Below are 9110 nucleotides of genomic sequence, written 5' to 3' on the forward strand. Positions count from 1 at the left end.
CATGCTATAATTGTGTTACCCGGAAATCGTAATACATGTGTGAATACATAGACCACAACATGTCCCTAGTGAGCCTCTAATTGACTAGCTCATTGATCAACAGATAGTCATGGTTTCCTGACTATGGACATTGGATGTCATTGATAACGGGATCACATCATTAGGAGAATGATGTGATGGACAAGACCCAATCCTAAGCAGAGCACAAAGATCGTGTAGTTCGTTTGCTAGAGCTTTTCCAATGTCAAGTATCATTTCCTTAAACCATGAGATCGTGTAACTCCCGGATGCCATAGGAGTGCTTTGGGTGTACCAAACGTCACAACGTAACTGGGTGACTATAAAGGTACACTACAGGTATCTCTGAAAGTGTCTGTTGGGTTGACACGGATCAAGACTGGGATTTGTCACTCCGTATGACGGAGAGGTATCTCTGGGCCCACTCAGTAATGCATCATCATAATGAGCTCAAAGTGACCAAGTGGTTGGTCACGGGATCATGCATTACGGTACGAGTAAAGTGACTTGTCGGTAACGAGATTGAACAAGGTATTGGGATACCGACGATCGAATCTCGGGCAAGTAACGTACCGATTGACAAAGGGAATTGTATACGGGATTGATTGAATCCTTGACATCATGGTTCATCCGATGAGATCATCGTAGAACATGTGGGAGCCAACATGGGTATCCAGATCCCGCTGTTGGTTATTGACCGGAGAGTCGTCTCGGTCATGTCTGCATGTCTCCCGAACCCGTAGGGTCTACACACTTAAGGTTCGGTGACGCTAGGGTTGTAGAGATATTAGTATGCGGTAACCCGAAAGTTGTTCGGAGTCCCGGATGAGATCCTGGATGTCACGAGGAGTTCCGGAATGGTCCGGAGGTGAAGAATTATATATAGGAAGTCCAGTTTCGGCCACCGGGAAAGTTTCGGGGGTTACCGGTATTGTACCGGGACCACCGGAAGGGTCCCGGGGGTCCACCGGGTGGGGCCACCTATCCCGGAGGGCCCCATGGGCTGAAGTGGGAGGGGAACCAGCCCCTGGTGGGCTGGTGCGCCCCCCTTGGGCCTCCCCCTGCGCCTAGGGTTGGAAACCCTAGGGGTGGGGGCGCCCCCCACTTGGCTTGGGGGGGGGGGAAGCCACCCCCTTGGCCGCCGCCCCCCTGGAGATTGCATCTCCCAGGGCCGGCGCCCCCCAGGGGCCCTATATATAGTGGGGGGAGGGAGGGCAGCCGCACCACAGCCCCTGGTGCCTCCCTCTCCCTCCCGTGACACCTCTCCCTCTCGCTGTGCTTGTCGAAGCCCTGCCGAGATCCCCGCTACTTCCACCACCACGCCATCGTGCTGCTGGATCTCCATCAACCTCTCCTTCCCCCTTGCTGGATCAAGAAGGAGGAGACGTCGCTGCTCCGTACGTGTGTTGAACGCGGAGGTGCCGTCCGTTCGACGCTCGGTCATCGGTGATTTGGATCACGACGAGTACGACTCCATCAACCCCGTTGACTTGAACGCTTCCGCTCGCGATCTACAAGGGTATGTAGATGCACTCATCTCTCTCGTTGCTAGATGACTCCATAGATTGATCTTGGTGATGCATAGAAAATTTTAAATTTCTGCTACGATCCCCAACACAAGGCACCCCAAGTTAATATCCAAGGAATATCCAAGCAACTAAGCTTGGGGATGCCTCGGAAGGCATCCCCTCTTTCGTCTCCAACATTATCAGTAACCTCACTCGGAGCTATGTTTTCATTCGTCACATGATATGTGTTTTGCTTGGAGCGTCAATTTATTTTGTTAGGATTTGCTTGCTGATTAGAATAATGTTTTTCATGTTTTATTTCAATAAAAGTGGCATTGATAGCCTTTGCCATGCTTATCTTGCAAGTATACATGTTGCTGTTTGAAACCAGAAAGTTTATCGGTGTGGCCAAAATTCCCGAGGAAAGTCAGAATGTGATAAAATGTTCAAACTTTTTGCATAATGAGCTCTAATAAATTTTCTACAATGTGGTAATTTTTTCATAATTTTTGAAGTTGAATAAGTATTGATACTCTTGCATTCTTTACAGACTGTCAGTGTACAAAAGTAGGGGCCTTCTGTACCCCTTTACTTGTGCGCGGGCAGTTGTAGCCATGCCTGCGGCCACGCTTGGCGGGGAAGAGGAAGCGAAGACACAAGATAACCAGAGCAGCGCCAAGCTAGAGGCGCGAGGAGCAAAGGGACAAGGTGGGCTTTCCCCGGCAAGAGCCTTGCCGGGGCAACTTGCCCAACACTAGCAAGGCCGCCACCCATGAGCCTAAGAGTTCCAACACCATCAACGAAATTGGAACCAAGGCTCGGGAGGCGCCTGCATGGTGGCATGCAGATCTTTGTGAAGACCAAGAACATACAAGGCTAGATGAGAACCAGAAGACGGAAACCCCCGGCAAGATCCTTGCCGGGAACGCTCACAAGACCCCGGGCAAGACCCTTGCCGGGGACACCTGCGAGGCCCCGGCAAGACCCTTGCCAGGGACATCTGCGGGGCCGCAGCCAGGCCCACACCTGCCAAGGCTCCACCACCGTTCCAACACAGTAGTCAGCCCGCAAACAAGGCAAGCACCTGCGTGGCGACGTGCAGCTTCCAGGCCAACTCAGCAAGCACCTGCGTGGAGGCATGCAGATCTTCGTGAAGACTCTGCCACCGCACCAACTCAGCAGCCAGCCAGCCAGCGTGGCGCTGCACGCCTCGTTAGCCTGGACGTGCGTCGGAGCGAGGCGAAGCAGCGACGGACGGGATGAGCTTCCTTGCCATCCCCGATAAAGTGAGAGGGCACGTTGGCAGCGCATTAAATGCGTTTTGTCCTACGGTGCCAGGGATAGACTTGTGTACAGTACATACTTTCCACCTCCTGTCTGCCACTGTGGCGATCCCTTTGACTATAAAAGGAGGCCCGCGGCGTACTGAGGGAGGATTCAGAATTTTTGGACCCCGCACGCTTTGTAGCTAGTCCAAGAACACCAGATAAACACAAACCAGTAGGAGTAGGGTATTACGCATCGCTTGCAGCCCGAACCTGGATAAAATTCCCCCGTGTTGATCTCTTAAACCCGCTCTTTCCATAGCCCCGCGCCCTGTCAACCGTAGTAGGGATTCCACGTGATCCCATAGGCATCGTTTTCCCCGACATCTTTGGCACGCCAGGTAGGGGGCGCAGCTGTGAAAATCCGGTTTGGAAGTTAGCATATCGACTTCATCATCACATGGCCCCCAAGAAGGGGATCACCGCCATTGGGTCGTCTGGGGCCGGCCCGTCCGCACCAGCACGGGCGGGCGACGGGGTGGCCACGGATGGCGCCGGAGGCGCCGCCCGTGAGCGTCCACAACACTCTGGCGATCGGAGCGAGGGGAGCGGCGTTGTCTGGGTCCAAGACGACGAGCCACACGCCGCTGGGCCCGGGGACGGGGTTGTGCAGCCCACAGGTGGTGTAGCGACCTCCCAGATGCCCGCGCCGGAGCCCGCGCCGCCGCCTTCCCAGGGCGCGCGCGATGAGCAACACCGCGACGTCGGTTCCCCGGGCACCGCCGCGGGAAGAGCCCTTTGCGTCACTCTCAGGACCCATCGGGCCAGCGTGCGCACCAGGACGCTGGCGGAAGCAGCGCGCGACCGCGAGACCGTGATAGAGCTCCTTATAATGTGGTTAGAAGTCGGAGCGCGTCACGGTCCACGCAGCTTTCGCCGCCACCCACGCCAGTAGAAGCATTGGTGTGCGTACAATTGCTTCTCGACTTCCCGCCCGCTGCGAAGAAGCTCGACGAGTGGAGAGCCACCATTCGAAGCCTCGACAGCTTCGCCAACAAAGACGAGCCACTCCCAGCGGGACCCTCAAGCCGGCGTTCTGTCGAGACGACGCGTGCCGGCGGTGGGAGGACCGGGGATGCCGCGACCACGGTGCACTCTCCTCCCGCGCGGCCACGACAGCAGCCGCTGGCTCACCGGGCCGACGCCCGCGACAACGTTTCTACGGCGTCGTCCGACCCGCGAGCCCTCCGCGACCAACGGCAAGTCCTTCGGGAGCGAGCTCAGGAAGACGCTCGAACCACCATCGAGCGACGGCGGGAGACGCGCCATTAGTCAGATCGGCGTGCGGGGCCTACTATGGAGCACCCGGTGCCGGGGGGCCCCAGCGACCTGCCTTACGAGGTGGGTTGTCCAGCCTTTACCCGAGAGCTGCGGTAGTTCCAGTGGCCCTCCCACCGCACGTTCAAGCCTCATGTTGGGGAAAAGTACAACGGCAAGACTCACCCGTCGGAGTTCCTCAGCATCTACACCATCGCGATGCAAGCCGCCGGGGCACACGACGACAAGGTGCTCGCCAACTACTTCCCGTTGGCAGTTAAGCCCAACGTCATGTCGTGGTTGATGCACCTGCCAGTGGATTCCATCTCTTCCTGGTCGGATCTGTGCCACGAGTTTGTTGGTGCCTTCACCGAAGGCCACCAAGCTCCTAGCCAGGCAAGTGACTTGCATGTCATCCCCCAGAAGGGGTGCGAGTCCCTGCGTAAGTACATACAAAGATTCAGCCGTGTGCAGTACACCATCCCAGATGTTCATCCCGCCGCTGTCATCAGTGCGTTCCATCAGAACGTACGCAACCGCAAGATGCGTGAAGAGCTGGCGATGAACAAGGTCAAGGATGTAGCCGAACTTTATGTTCTGGCTGATAGATGTGCTCGGGCTGAGGAAGGAAGGAAGTACCCCGGCGAGGGTGCCGGCGCGGAAACCGACTCCACTGATGAAGACACTGCCACCCTGATAAAGAAGGGTTGGCGCCGTAACAGGAAGCGTAAGGGCAAGACTGTGCTTGCCGTTGAGGGATCCGGCAACACCGGGCCGCTAAGAAGGCCAAGGTGACGACCCCGGCAAGGAGGTTGCCGGGTGCACCGCCTGCCGGGCCTTGGCAGCCGCCGACAAGCCAGGAGGCTCCGACAAGCAGTACTGCAAGATCCACCGCACAAAGGGCCATGACCTCCAGAACTGCCGACAGGTTGAGCTGCTTGCAGAAAAGCAGAAAGCTGAATATGAAAGGCGGGACAAGGAGAAGGGTCAGGATGGTGCTGAGGGGTCCGGCAAGAAGCATGGCGGCCAAGGAGGTCGCCGCGGCAAAGATAATCAACAATAGAGGCCCGCTCGGGGCTGCGATAAGAAGGAGGAAGATGATGATCATGAGAAGGACGACGAGTCCGGCGATCGAGTTCCAGAAAGCTACAGAGGCCATGTGCGTCGACGGTGGCGCCTCGTTGCACACCTCACACCACCAACTGAAGCAGTGGGCTCGTGAGGTCACTGCGGCAGAGCCATCGTTCGATGCCCAGAAGCCACTGAAGTGGTCCCGCATGCCCATCATTTTTGACACCGAGGATCACCCTGATCGCACAACTGCGGTTGGGTGTTTGCCGTTGTTGGTTTCACCGACAATACGCAACCTGAAGGTGACAAAAGTGCTGGTTGACGGTGGGGCCGGTCTGAATTTGATCTCGCCCGATGTGATCAAGAGGTTGCAGATTCCTGATGGAGATCTCGAGGAGACGGGCACGTTTCAAGGGGTCAACCCGGGAAGGATCAGCCAAAAGGTAAAATCACGCTACCCGTTACGTTTGGGGGCGAGCTGAACTATAGGATGGAGAAGATCGTTTTCGATGTCGCTGAGATCCCCTTGCCATACAACGGGATCCTTGGCCGCCCAGCGTTGGCCAAGTTCATGGCGGCGTCACACTATGCCTACAACACATTGAAGATGCCGGGGCCGCTGACCATCATCACCGTCCCCTCTGACAAGAAAGACGCGCTCATCTGCGCCGACCAACTCTACTGAGAGGCAGTTGCAGCAACTGCCGCCAAGGCACTTGCTCCTGCCGCTGAAGCCCCGGGAAGGAAGAAGGCCGGCAAGACCTCTGCCGGCAAGACCTCTGCCGGCAAGACCCCTTCCGGCGAGACCTCTTCCGGCAAGACCTCTTGCACCCACTCCGGCAAGCGCGCCTCTTCGGAGTGCTGCGCTCCCGTTGAGGTCATGCCAGAGAGCTCCACCGGCAAGAGCAAGAAGTCCAGGGCTTCACCACCGGAAACCAAGAAGGTGTCCGTCAAGGAGGATGGCACGGGCGGGGCTTTCACTATAAGCTCCACCCTCAACAGCAAATAGGAAAGCACGCTCGTCGCCTTCCTGCGGGCGAATGTCGATGTGTTTGCATGGCAAGCATCCGACATCCCCGACATTCCCAGGGAGGTGATTGAGCACCATCTTGCCGTCTGTCCTCATGCGCGGCCCGTCAAGCAGAAGGTCAGGAAGCAAGCTTTGGAGCGACAAGAGTTCATCATCGAGGAGATCAGGAAGTTGGAGGCGGCAGGCCTGGTTAGAGGAGTGCTCCACCCCACGTGGTTGGCCAATCCAGTGGTGGTGTGCAAGGCAAATGGGAAATGGAGGCTGTGTATTGACTATACATATATCAATAAAGCCTGTCCAAAGGATCCTTTCCCTCTGCCATGCATCGACCAGATTGTGGACTCCACTGCCGGATGTGACCTGCTGTCATTCCTCGACGCCTATTCAGGATACCACCAGATCTTCATGGTGAAGGAAGACGAAGAAAAGACCGCGTTCATCACCCCATGTGGTACGTACTATTTTGTACGAATGCCTTTCGGGTTGAAGAGCGCTGGTTTGACGTTTGCCCGAGCGGTCCAAATTGGTTTTGAGCCCCAGCTACATAGAAATATGGAAGCTTATATGGACGACATAGTGGTCAAAACCAAGGACAAGGCCATGCTCGTGCAAGATCTAGAAGAGACATTTGCAAACCTACGCAAGATCAACCTTAAGCTCAACCAAGAGAAGTGCATGTTCGGTGTCCCCTCCGGCAAACTTCTTGGGTTCTTTGTGTCTCAACGCGGAATCGAAGCAAATCCCGACAAGATCAAGGCAATTGAGCAGATTGAGGCGCCAAAACGGGTCAAAGACGTCCGTAGGCTCGTCGGCTGCATTGCTGCCCTGAGTAGGTTCATCTCCAAATCTGCTGAGCGCGCCCTCCCCTTTTTCAAAGTTTTGAAAAATGCGGGTCCAGTAAAGTGGACTCCGGAGGCAGAGGCAGCGCTGCAAGATTTGAAGAGGTACCTCTCCTCCACGCCAGTACTAGTCGCGCCTAAACCCCAAGAGCCGTTGCTGCTATACTTAGCATCAACGAATCAAGTGGTTAGTGCTACGCTGGTGGCGCAGAGGGAACTTGAGGAAGAAGCAGCAGTAGCAGTGGAGACGTCGGATGGTCGGCCGGAGTCCTCCCGGGTCAGGCCCGGTCCCGGCAAGGCAGAGTCTGCGCAGATGGGCAAAGTGGAACAGAAGAAGAAGGTGGTGCAGCACCCGGTTTATTTTGTCAGTTCCCTCCTGCATGGGCTAGATCAAGATATTCTGGTATGCAGAAGCTACTTTTCGGCCTCCTTATGGCCTCGAGGAAGCCGCGTCAATATTTCCAAGCGCATGAGATCATCGTTGTCACCCGCCTCCCTTTGCAACGGATTTTGCACAACCCGGATGTGACGGGGAGGATTGTGGAGTGGGCATTGGAGCTGTCGAGCTTTGGCCTCAAGTTTGAAAGTACTTTAACGATCAAGAGCCGAGCCTTGGCAGAATTCATAGCGGAATGGACCGCAGCGCCCGACGAAGAGATTCAAGAGACCACCCTTCCCGGCAAGGAGACCTTCCGCGATTGGGTTATGTACTTTGATGGTGCTTTCTCGCTACAAGGTGCTGGTGCCGGCGTGCTAGTCGTCGGGCCCACTGGAGAGCACCTCAAGTACGTAATCCAGATGCGCTTTCCCCGGAAAAAATCAACGAACAACACGGCAGAGTATGAGGGATTGCTTGCCGGTCTCAGGATCGCGGCAGACCTCGGAATCAGGAAGCTCATCATCGGAGGTGATTCGTAGCTCGTCGTTAAGAAAGTCAACAAGGATTACCAGGGCCCGTTGATGGAGGCCTATGTGGATGAAGTGAGGAAGTTGGAAGAGCGCTTTGACGGATTGCAAGCAGAGCATGTTCCCCGAGCGGAGAACAGAATTGCTGACGACCTATCAAAACGCGCTGCTCTCAAGTTGCCTATGGAACCAGGTACCTTTGTGCTTCAATTAACTCAGCCATCCGTTGAACCATCAGCAGGACACAGCAAACGAAGGAAGGCGGGCCCCGGCAAGTACTTTCCCGCTGAGCTCCCAGGAGCCGCCGGCAAGGACGTTGCCGGGTGCCCCAAGCTTGCCGAAGAGCAGCAACCCCCGGCAGGGCCTCAAGCCCTGGCCGTAGAGGCAGCTGCCCTTACGACCGAAGGTGTGCCTTTAGTCCTTGCCGTCGAGCCCCAGGCTCCGGCATGGGCGCAACCCACCGTCCGTTTCCTCCAAACAGGAGAGCTCCCTGAGGAGCAGGAAGAAGCAGAGAAAGTAGCCCGTCAGTCCGGCATGTACCAGTTTGTGGATGATGCCCTATACAGAAGGAGATCGAATGGCGTGAAGTTGAAGTGCATTCCTCGGGAGGACGGACTGAGGCTGTTGGCAGAGATACATGGAGGCATGTGTGGCTCCCACATAGGGTCGAGTGCCCTTGTCGGCAAAGCATTCCGGCAAGGTTTCTTCTGGCCCACCGCTCTCCAGGATGCGACAGCACTAGTAACCAAGTGTGAAACGTGCCAGTTCCGTTCAAAGAAGCTTCATCAACTGCTCAAGCTCTTACGACCATCCCTCTTTCCTGGCCATTTCTGGTCTGGGGGCTCGATATACTGGGCCCTTTTCCCCGTGCTGTCGGGGGCTTTGAGTACTTGTATGTCGCAATCGACAAGTTCACAAAGTGGCCGGAAGTGGAGCCGGTGAGAAAGGTGAGGGCATAGTCAGCCGTCAAGTTCTTCAAGGGGCTAGTCTGCCATTTTGGTGTGCCCAATAGGGTCATCACCGACAATGGCACACAGTTCACAAGCCGCACCTTCATGCAGTACATTCAAGACCTCGGCAGCAAGGCCTGTTTTGCTTCTGTTACTCATCCCAGAAGTAACGGCCAGGCTGAGAGGGCGAATGCAGAAGTGCTGCG

This window comes from Triticum aestivum, chromosome 2D, assembly GCF_018294505.1.
Source record: "Triticum aestivum cultivar Chinese Spring chromosome 2D, IWGSC CS RefSeq v2.1, whole genome shotgun sequence".
Lineage (NCBI taxonomy): Eukaryota > Viridiplantae > Streptophyta > Magnoliopsida > Poales > Poaceae > Triticum > Triticum aestivum.